Source organism: Trichomycterus rosablanca, chromosome 1 (genome assembly GCF_030014385.1).
Source record: "Trichomycterus rosablanca isolate fTriRos1 chromosome 1, fTriRos1.hap1, whole genome shotgun sequence".
In the NCBI taxonomy this organism is placed as follows: Eukaryota; Metazoa; Chordata; class Actinopteri; order Siluriformes; family Trichomycteridae; genus Trichomycterus; species Trichomycterus rosablanca.
In genome coordinates this window covers 15404385-15416003 of record NC_085988.1, presented here as the reverse complement: position 1 = coordinate 15416003, position 11619 = coordinate 15404385, and the positions used below count along the sequence as shown (strand labels likewise).

The window sequence follows — 11619 nt, the reverse complement described above, 5'->3', positions numbered from 1 at the left end:
CAACCCCTGAGCACACCGCTCAAGTTGGCCAAACTAGGACTTGATGCCCCAAATCCTACAACCCCTAGCTAGTAAGTTTTTTATGCGGGCTGTCCCTGCCGGAGAAGATTTCACTGCCGAATTCACAGCCGGGTTCCACACGAGTAACCAGCGTTCGCGGGCAAGTGCCGCAGAGCTGGCACTAGCATGCTTGGCAAATGCTGCTTCCATGGGACTTAGCCAGATGCCAGCGGTGGATGCTTGTGTGGCGTCTAAGATGGTGTCTGCTGATGAAGCTTTACGCCCAGACCCACGTTGCCCCAGTGCTGAGTGTAGACGCACTGATGGGATGTTTTCTATGGCACATGACACTGCAACTAGGATGGTGAAAATAGCTAACTCTCTCTCTCTTCTACTTCTGGCCTTGCAGTCTTCTCTACAAGGTACTGATAGTAGTGGACCGGTGGATGAGCTCTTAAATACAGCCCTACAATCAGTCGGCTACTTGGCCCGGAACCATGGGAGACTGATAGGGACACTGATCCATGGGCACCGTCAAGTGTGGTTGGCCCAATCATCGCTTTCTGAAACCTGTAGAACGACAATCAGGTCACTGCCCCTGGTGCCAGGGTAAGTTTTTGGCCCTCCGGTCAAAGAAGCCCTTGAACACCGCTCAGCCTTTTCAGAGGCCTCTAGAACTGAAGCTTCTCGAGGTTTTCACCGCTTTCGCCACTCAGGAGTATCAAACCGCCCTCCACCACGCACGTACTTGCGGAGCTCAGAGCCACAGTCAAGACCCAAGATGCAGAATGTGCCACGCCAGACAAAACCTTCTGTTCGTGGGACCAGGTCAATGCCGCGCAACCCCTATTCTTAGGGGAGCGCCGCCCATAACCGTCACTGACAGGCTTCAGCCGGTGGAGAAACCGCTGAAGACCCAGCACATGACATGTTGGGAAAGTACGGTTACAGATCAGTGGGTTCTCAAAGTCATGTCATCAGGCCGTCACCGGCCACCCCTCAGTTCCTCATCAAGGGTAACTTCAGTGCTAAAGTTCCTCCATTCTCTCAGGAAGTTTGTTCTCTCCTGAGGAGAGGAGCAATAGAGGTTGTGGACCCTCATGTTCAACCAGAGTGCTTCTATTCAACATATTTTGTTGTTCCAAGAAAGGACGGAGGCTTCCGGCCGATTCTGGACCTCTGTCCATTGAATTTCTACCTGAAGATTCTTCCCTTTCGAATGCTCCACATGGCGACTGTTCTTCGCAGTGTACAAAAATGGGAACGGTTCACCTTAGTGGATCTACGAGATTTGGTCTTTGGACGTTCGTCTTTTGGTTCAGGGTTATTCATTATTCATTTTTCGTTTTAAGATTAAAAATCAAATAACAAACAAGCAGAAATTAAAAAACGGCTCATATTTTAATTTTCCAAAATCAAAATTTTATCAGTTCAAGCGAAAATAAACACACGAGCACGTGCATGCGCTGACAAGTGTTGAGAAGACGGAGCAAAAAGTAATAATAACATTACACCGCATCCCGTTCTGACTTTTGTGTCTGCCGTGGTTTTTCCTGCCCTTGTAATTCACACAAGAAGTATTTTTCTTAAAAAAAAAAAAGTGCCATTCTAAGAAAAAAGAATGTTGTTTTATAGCGTCTCACCTGTCATGTAATGTGAATTACAAATATATTGTCTGGCCCTAGTTAAGAATGTTAAGTGTACTATGCTAGGGCATAGGGAGCGAGTGTGTAGGGAAGATATCAGAAATGATGGTCTCCGGCTGTGTCTATGTTTTTTTGCACTGAGCTTGTGTGACAGTAGCGTTTTCGTTAAACCCCCACTCAAATGTTTGGACTTTGAATTATTTTACATTATTTTACATCACCGTCATCACAACATTAACATTTACATTAATATTTTTTTAATAATTAATAATAATTGTAATACAGACATAACTAATCGTACACGTCACTGTGTAACTATTACATCATTTAATGCAGTTTAATCAGCGTTCTGCTTCATGCACTTTTAAGAAATAGCTTTAACTAAAAACTAACCAAATAACTTTTTAAAATATATTTAATTGTTGTTTGCTCCTTGTTTACTGCAGAGTTAGTTCGTGCAATTTTATTTATTTTTGGATGTTTATTGGCCGAGAACAAGACATACTATAATACAAGATAAATAAATGAATGAGTCTTGGACGTCAGGCGCTCATCAAGTGTAAAACTAACTTGACCACGTACAACGTCCAGTACGGAAATCACTTCCCCATAATGTTTGTTTTTTGCAGATAGAGCAAATATCTGCACGTCACAAATTCAAACACAAAAGTCAGAACAACAGGAGACGCGTCGTTACGTTATTATTACTTTTTTAACACTTGTGCTTGATTTACACTCTCTATATATTAAGTAAATACGTGCATGTCAGTGCACTCCATGTTTTCCCATTTTTCAATATTGGTTTTTGAAACGATAAAAGAAAAACGGCTCGTTTTCTTGTTTTTCAACTTTGGGATTTGAAGTGAAAGACAAATGACCAAAGGTACACGGACCTGGAATGTACCAGAGGACACATCTCTAACATGAACAGCAAAGTCACAGTGCAAGAATTAAAACACAAAGACACGTTTTAGAAAACTTTTTTTTGTACCGATCTGTATGGCATTAACATTATTTTAAAAGAACGGCTGTATTAAATGACCTGTTTCTATTTGGTGTTACAGTTGTGTTTTCTTCTGGTGAGTGGTGCCAATATTTTGCACAGAGCTGAAAGCAAGAGTTTCAGGGGTATTGTTCAATGGTCTGTTTAAAGGTCTGGTCTGGTTTGGCTGGATGGGACGAGGTGGCCGAGTGGTTAAGGTGATGGACTGCTAATCCATTGTGCTCTGCACGCGTGGGTTCGAATCCCATCCTCGTCGAAAACAACACCTTTAAACATTGAACAAATCCCTTGAAACTCTTGCTTTCAGCTCTGTGCAAAATATTGGCACCACTCACCAGAAAAAAAACACGACTCTGTAACACCAAATAGAAATAGGAATCCTCCTCTGATCTGAGTGCAGGTGTTTTCTTTTGTAATTGAGTGTGGCAGAAGGCTCTTCAGAAGGCTGGATTGGCCTGAAAACAGGTGAGAATGGGTAACACAAACGTACTGATTTGCTACCTATTCACCTGTTTGTTCTTCCTCATATGGTCAATAGGCGGCAATATTTTCAAAGCAAACCGAGTTAATTCAAGAGAGCTTTCAAAAGTGCTTTAGTTTGACGAGGATGGGATTCAAACCCACGCGTGCAGAGCACAATGGATTAGCAGTCCATCGCCTTAACCACTCGGCCACCTCGTCTGGTCATGGCCAGTGGAATGCTTTGCTGGTCCAATTGCAGATGTGTCATTTGGGGTGGAAAGAGCCAACACAGACATTTTAAATTGCTACTCTTACAGCCGTTTGATTTTCCACACATGGTCAAGAGGCTGCAATGTTTTCAAAGCAGACTGAGGACATTTGAGTGCGCTTTTAAAAGTGTTTTCACCTCGAAGAGCACAATGGATTAGCAGTCCATCACCTTTTTTAAGATTTGTAAAAGACTAAAGAGCAGAGAGCTCATTTTATTTTAGTTCTCTTTAAAACCGGCTGTCAACAAATAATGCACTAATGCAGCGTGCCCACACATTCTGGTAAATATCCAGATATTTCTTAAATGGGAGCGTGTGTGAGTAGTACCAATATGCTTTAAAGGTGAGAGCTTAATTATCAAACCTGAAAGCAAGAGCGTCAGAGTTTAGCTTGATGTTAAAAGGGCTGAACTTCAACGAGGATGGGATTTGAACCTACACGTGCAGAGCACAACTCGGCCACCTCGTCTGGTCAAGCTAGGAGGAATGCTCCTCTAAACTATTTCCTTTTGTAATCGAGTGTGGTAGAAGGCTGGATTAAAAACAGGTGAAAATAGGTAACACAGACGTACTGAATTGCTTCTCCTCACGCCTGTTTGTTCTTCCTCGTGTAGTCAATAGGCGGCGATGTTTTAAAAAGCAAACGGAGGTCATTCAAGAGAGCTTTTAAATGTGCTTGTACTTCGATGGGATATGAACCCTAGCGTGCAGAGCACAATGGATTAGCAGTCCATCGCCTTAACCACTCAGCCACCTCATCTCATACTGAATAGTGAAATACGTTTCTGGGCCGATCGGTCAGATTGATCAACCCAGGCAGCTTGTGTCTTTGTGTGTTTATTCTTGCACTGTGACTTCGCCGTTCATGTTAGAGATGCTCTTAAAAAATCACAAGGGATTCAGGATTTTGTAGATTTGTAAAAGACTGAAGTGCAGAAAGTTCCAGAGTACCATTTTATTTGAGTTCTCTTTAAAACTGTATTTAATGATGCACTAATGCAGCATGCGAACACATTCTGGTAAATACCCAAATACTTCTTAAAAGGGAGCGTAGCTGTTCAAGCCGCCTGGGTTGATCAATCTGACCAATCGGCCCAGAAACACATATTACCGAGCAGGCTGAGACGAGGTGGCCGAGTGGTTAAGGCGATGGACTGCTAATCCATTGTGCTCGAAATTGAAAACATTGCAGCCTATTGACCATGTGTGGAAAAGCAAACGGCTGTACGAGTAGCAATTTAGGATGTCTGTGTTGCCTCTTTCCACCTGATTTCAGGCCAATCCAGCCCTCTGAAGCGCCTTCTGCCACGCTCAAATAAGGATTTAAGGATTTAAGGATGTTTATTTGTCATTGTATTTCTACAACAAAATTTAGTTGGCACTTTAAAACTACAGCTTAAAAAGAAAATGAGAAAAACACAATCTACCACATAAACATATAACAGTCACACATTCCATTAAAAAAATACAGCAAAGATTTCAGTAATGAGAAGTATTAGTCCTTTCCCGAGTGTGTGAGTGTGTGTGTGCATATGGGGGAGGGGTGATGGCGGCTACAGCTTTAGGGAAAAAGCTGTCCCTTAGCCTATTAGTCCGAGTCCTGATGGTACAGTACCTCCTCCCTGACGGCAGTGGAATAAACAGTGAATGACCTGGGTGGCTGTTGTCTGTGCAGATGGACCATGCTTTTCTTCTCATTCGCTCCATATATACAGAGTCCAAATCCGGAAGCTCAGCTCCCACAAGCCTCTGTGCAGTCTTCACTACTCGGGAGAGTTTTTTTTTTTGTCCTCTGCTGTGCAGCTGCCATAACACACCGTGCAGCTTTGGCAGAGGATGCTTTCGATGGTACTTCTGTAGAAATTCCTTCGCAGCTGAGGAGTCAGACCCACCTGCTTCAGCTTTCTCAGAAAAAACATCCTCTGTTGAGCCTTTTTAACCAGACTATTAGTGTTTAATGCCCAAGTCAGATCCTTGGTGATATGGATGCCCAGGAATCTGACTGAGTCCACCCTCTCCACCTCTTCACCTCTGATATGGAGTGGGGATGGTGTGGTTCTCCTGAGCCTCCTGAAGTCAGTGATGACCTCCTTGGTTTTGCTGGTATTGAGGACTAGGTCATTTTCTGCACACCACTCCTCCAGCTGTTGCACCTCCTGCCTGTACCAGGTTTCATAATTTTCAGTAATGAGTCCTACCACTGTTGTATCATCTGCACACTTTATTACCATGTTTGAGGCATACATGGAAACACAGTCCTGGGTGAAAAGAGTGAAAAGGACTGGGCTAAGTACACAGCCTTGCGGTGTTCCTGTGTTCATGATTATGGTGTTTGATGTCAGGTTTCCTATTCTAACATTCTGAGGTCTGTTGGTCAAGAAGTCCATAATCCATAAACATAGGTTGGTGGAAAATCTGAGGTTGGTAAGTTTCTGGACCAGCTCATGGGGTATTACGTTGTTAAAGGCACTTCTGAAATCCACAAAGAGCATCCTGACATACAGTGTATCACAAAAGTGAGTACACCCCTCACATTTCTGCAGATATTTAAGTATATCTTTTCATGGGACAACACTGACAAAATGACACTTTGACACAATGAAAAGTAGTCTTTGTGCAGCTTATATAACAGTGTAAATTTATTCTTCCCTCAAAATAACTCAATATACAGCCATTAATGTCTAAACCACCAGCAACAAAAGTGAGTACACCCCTTAGTGAAAGTTCCTGAAGTGTCAATATTTTGTGTGGCCACCATTATTTCCCAGAACTGCCTTAACTCTCCTGGGCATGGAGTTTACCAGAGCTTCACAGGTTGCCACTGGAATGCTTTTCCACTCCTCCATGACGACATCACAGAGCTGGCGGATATTCGAGACTTTGCGCTCCTCCACCTTCCGCTTGAGGATGCCCCAAAGATGTTCTATTGGGTTTAGGTCTGGAGACATGCTTGGCCAGTCCATCACCTTTACCCTCAGCCTCTTCAATAAAGCAGTGGTCGTCTTAGAGGTGTGTTTGGGGTCATTATTATGCTGGAACACTGCCCTGCGACCCAGTTTCCGGAGGGAGGGGATCATGCTCTGCTTCAGTATTTCACAGTACATATTGGAGTTCATGTGTCTCTCAATGAAATGTAACTCCCCAACACCTGCTGCACTCATGCAGCCCCAGACCATGGCATTCCCACCACCATGCTTGACTGTAGGCATGACACACTTATCTTTGTACTCCTCACCTGATTGCCGCCACACATGCTTGAGACCATCTGAACCGAACAAATTAATCTTGGTTCCAGTAATCCATGTCCTTTGTTGACATGTCTTCAGCAAACTGTTTGCGGGCTTTCTTGTGTAGAGACTTCAGAAGAGGCTTCCTTCTGGGGTGACAGCCATGCAGACCAATTTGATGTAGTGTGCGGCGTATGGTCTGAGCACTGACAGGCTGACCCCCCACCTTTTCAATCTCTGCAGCAATGCTGACAGCACTCCTGCGCCTATCTTTCAAAGACAGCAGTTGGATGTGACGCTGAGCACGTGCACTCAGCTTCTTTGGACGACCAACGCGAGGTCTGTTCTGAGTGGACCCTGCTCTTTTAAAACGCTGGATGATCTTGGCCACTGTGCTGCAGCTCAGTTTCAGGGTGTTGACAATCTTCTTGTAGCCTTGGCCATCTTCATGTAGCGCAACAATTCGTCTTTTAAGATCCTCAGAGAGTTCTTTGCCATGAGGTGCCATGTTGGAACTTTCAGTGACCAGTATGAGAGAGTGTGAGAGCTGTACTACTAAATTAAACACACCTGCTCCCTATGCACACCTGAGACCTAGTAACACTAACGAGTCACATGACGTTTTGGAGGGAAAATGACAAGCAGTGCTCAATTTGGACATTTAGGGGTGTAGTCTCTTAGGGGTGTACTCACTTTTGTTGCTGGTGGTTTAGACATTAATGGCTGTATATTGAGTTATTTTGAGGGAAGAATAAATGTACACTGTTATATAAGCTTCACACAGACTACTTTTCATTGTGTCAAAGTGTCATTTTGTCAGTGTTGTCCCATGAAAAGGTATACTTAAATATCTGCAGAAATGTGAGGGGTGTACTCACTTTTGTGATACACTGTAAGTGTTCGGCTGTTCCAGGTGGGTCAAGGCTGTATGAAGTGCGATTGTGACCGCATTCTCTGTGGATCTGTTCGCCCGGTATGCAAACTGATGTCTATCCAGGTCTGCCGGGATACTTTTCCTGATATGTGCTAACATTATCCTTTCAAAACACTTCATAATGACAGGGGTTAGGGCAACGGGTCGATAATCATTGAGAGTTGTGACAGTAGATTTTTTGGGCACAGGAACGATAGTAGTAGCTTTAAGGCAGGTGGGGACTGCAGCTTGTTGTAGAGATAGATTAAAGATGTGTGTAAACACCCCAGACAGCTGGTCGGCACAGGCTTTCAATAGACGGCCTGTCACCCCATCCGGCCCTGCTGCTTTGGTAGTGTTGATTTTCCTCAGAACAGATCTCACCTGATGACACTGGAGAATGAGTGTCAGCTCTTTCTCCAGCCGTGTTCTCTCACAAATGACGCATCTGCAATCGGACCAGGAGCATTCCTGCCGGCTCTCGTGCGTTTCTGGTCTGACTGATCAACACGTTAGCTTGAAATTCTGCTCTATTTACATCTGATTACTTATGTAATCAAAGGTGATCTGACACATCAGCCAAGGACGAGGTGGCCGAGTGGTTAAGGTGGTGGACTGTTAATCCATTGTGCTCTACATGCGTGGACTCGAATCCCATCCTCGTCGAAAACAACACCTTTTAGGCTTTTGATGCATGCTCAATAAACCAGCTACACAAATCCACAAAGTGGAAACCTTTAAACCACGGGAGGTAACTAATCCGTATGTCATTAACATCATATTAAAAGAACTGCTGTATAAGATGAACTGTTTTTTTCTTGTTAGTAGCGCCAATATTTTGCACAGAGCTGAAAGCAAGAATTTCAGGGGGTTTTGTTCAATGTTTAAAGGTTTGCAGATAGAGCAAATATCTGCACGACAAATATACAAACACAAAAGTCAGAACAACAGGAGACACGTTGTTACTTTATTATTACTTTTTTAACACTTGTACTTGATTTACACTCTCTATATATTAAGTAAATACTCGTGTGTTTATTTCCAGTTGAACTGATGTAATGATGAAAATCAGTGCTTGTAACTTTGTGATCATTGGTATTCCTGGGTGAGGTAGGCTATTGGTTAAAGTATATTATTTGCTGTAACTTGTTTTAGAATAACACTTAATCTGTGTTCTGCTGATTGGTTAAAGTGCTTTCAGGTGACTGTTGTTAGGCCTGTTGTTAGAGGCCTAGGTGTGAATTGAGGGGCAGGGCTAAGCTTAGTATAAAATTAAAGCTCCAGCCATTGAATTAATCAGTGCTTGTAACTTTGTGATCATTGGTATTCCTGGGTGAGGTAGGCTATTGGTTAAAGTATATTATTTGCTGTAACTTGTTTTAGAATAACTTGTCTTAGAATTTATCTCTGCAACTTTGATTATTAACTTGCTTAACTGTGTCTGCATTAATCTGTGTTCTGCTGATTGGTTAAAGTGGTTTCAGGTGACTGTTCTTAGGCCTGTTGTTAGAGGCCTAGGTGTGAATTGAGGGGCAGGGCTAAGCTTAGTATAATACAGACGTACCGTCTGTAGCGGCTGGTCTTCTCTATCACTAGGTTTTAATATCTGTCTGAATTGTTTAACCTATCTATATTTTTTACTACTAATCTAAACTAACTTGGGTAAGTACTATCAGTCTCTGACATTGTCTAAACTATCTACATTTCTCAGCATGTGCTACTCAAACATTCCTGTGCTTATATCTCACAGACCCTGCAGACATCAGAGGGCACATTATAGAAACAGCAACGCCAGCAACCTCATCTACCCCCAACTGTTGCAACAGTCTCAAACAGTGGTGGTAGGTGGGGTCTGGAATTGTCAATCAGCCGTCCAAAAAGCTGACTTCATCTCAGCTTTTGCACTTTCTCACAGCCTTGACTTCCTGGCACTGACTGAGACGTGGATCACCACCGAGAACTCAGCAACACCAGCAGCCTTATCCTCTGCCTACACCTTCTCTCATACACTGGTAGGGGTGGTGGTACAGGTTTGCTCCTGACCAAGAAATGGCAATTCACTACTGTGAATGTTTCTCACCTTAACATTTCATCTTTTGAATTTCATGCTATTACTGTTACTTTTCCGATTACTCATGTCATTGTCATTTACAGACCACCTGGCGCACTGGGAGACTTCATAGAACAGCTGGATGTTCTTCTGAGTTTCTTCCCTTCAGATGGTACTCCTCTGACTGTTCTTGGTGACTTTAATCTCCCTTCACTTCAGTCCTCCTGTCTTCTTCCTCTTCTTTCATCTTTCGACCTCCTCTTTAATCACAGCCCTCCGACACACAAAGGAGGCAATCTTCTGTACCTGGTCTTCAGCCGTCCAGCTTCTGTTCTAGACCTCACTGTCACCCCACTGCACCTCTCTGACCATCACTTTGTGTCCTTCTCTCTGTCTCCCAACTCTTCCTACCTCCAACCACACTTTCACCCTTACAACACGCCCCAATCTTCACTCTTTATCTTCCTCCCTGTTGATCTCCACCATCCTAACTTCACTACCTAACCCTGACATTCTTGCTTCCCTTCCACTTAACTCTGCAACTAATACTCTACTTTCTTCTCTTTCAACATCCCTCGATCAGCTCTGTCCTCCTACCCTCTAACGAGGAAAACCTTCTCACCCTGCTCCTTGGCTTTCAGACGCATTGCGCAGCAACAGAAGAGAATTGAGGGCAGCTGAGAGAAAGTGGAGGAAATCTAAGCTTGGTGTTGATCTCCACTCCTACCACGATCTGCTGTCCAGGTTCTCATCTGATGTGACTGCTGCAAAAACATCTTTTTACAAAGCCAAGCTTGAACAATCTACTGCTGACCCACGTAAGCTTCATGCTATCTTTTCCTCTCTTCTGAACCCTCCTCCTCCTCCTCCTTCTGCCTCTCTCACTGCTACTGACTTTGCAACATTCTTCCAGGACAAGATTGACAAAATCAATCAATCCTTCTCTCCGACTGACCCACTTTCAACTGACCCTCAACCCACCAACACACTCACCAGCTTCACCCCACTCACCATGGATGAGGTTACACAGCTCCTCTCATCCAGCAATCCCACTACATGCACACTTGACCCTATACCATCCACCATCCTTAAAGACCTCTCACAGGACCTAATCCCCTTCATCACACCCATCATCAACAACTCCCTGACATCAGGTGTCGTCCCTACTGCTTTTAAGAAGGCTCAGGTCATTCCCCTTCTTAAGAAACCTACACTAGACACTATAGACATTAACAACTACAGACCTGTCTCACTCCTCTCTTTTCTATCCAAAATTCTTGAACGTGCTGTCTATAACCAACTATCTGCCTTTCTCACTCAGAATGACCTCCACGATCCGTACCAGTCTGGCTTCAAGGCAGCGCATTCTACAGAAACAGCACTTGTAGCTGTTACTGAGAAGCTTCATGCAGCCAAAGCAGCCAAACTGTCATCTGTTCTTATTCTTCTTGACCTTTCTGCAGCCTTCGACACAGTGAATCACGGCATTCTCCTGACCACTCTCTCCAACCTTGGAGTAACAGGTTCAGCATGGCAATGGATGGCCTCCTACCTGGAAGGGCGCTCCTACCAAGTGTCATGGAGGGGATCCATATCTACCCCATGCACTCTCTCAACCGGTGTTCCTCAGGGCTCTGTACTTGGCCCACTTCTCTTCTCTATCTACACCCGCTCTCTGGGTAAGGTCATAGTCTCCCATGGCTTCTCCTACCACTCCTATGCAGATGACACTCAGCTTGTTCTGTCATTTCCTTCTTCAGACACGCAAGTCTCAGCTCGCATCTCAGCATGTCTGCGAGATATCTCCCATTGGATGTCAGCTCATCATCTAAAACTTAATCCCAGCAAGACAGAGATGTTGCTCATTCCTGGAGATCTGTCTCCAACCCAGGACCTAGTCATCTCTCTGGATGACTTCCAGATTAGACCGTCTGATAAGGTAAGAAATCTTGGTGTTGTCCTGGATAACCAGCTGACCTTCTCTCCTTATATAGCCAACATGACGAGATCGTGCCGGTTCCTCCTGTACAACATCAGGAAGATTCGGCC

At 44.1% G+C, this 11619-nt stretch overlaps 2 non-coding genes across 2 annotated transcripts; one reads left to right on the top strand and one right to left on the bottom strand.

Moving 5' to 3' along the window:
• The first annotated feature begins 2823 nt into the window (after positions 1–2823).
• Positions 2824–2905, top strand: trnas-gcu (transfer RNA serine (anticodon GCU)). Its single transcript has one exon. It is a non-coding gene; the product is annotated as a tRNA-Ser (tRNA).
• A 343-nt stretch (positions 2906–3248) lies between these two features.
• Positions 3249–3330, bottom strand: trnas-gcu (transfer RNA serine (anticodon GCU)). Its single transcript has one exon. It is a non-coding gene; the product is annotated as a tRNA-Ser (tRNA).
• Positions 3331–11619: the final 8289 nt, after the last annotated feature.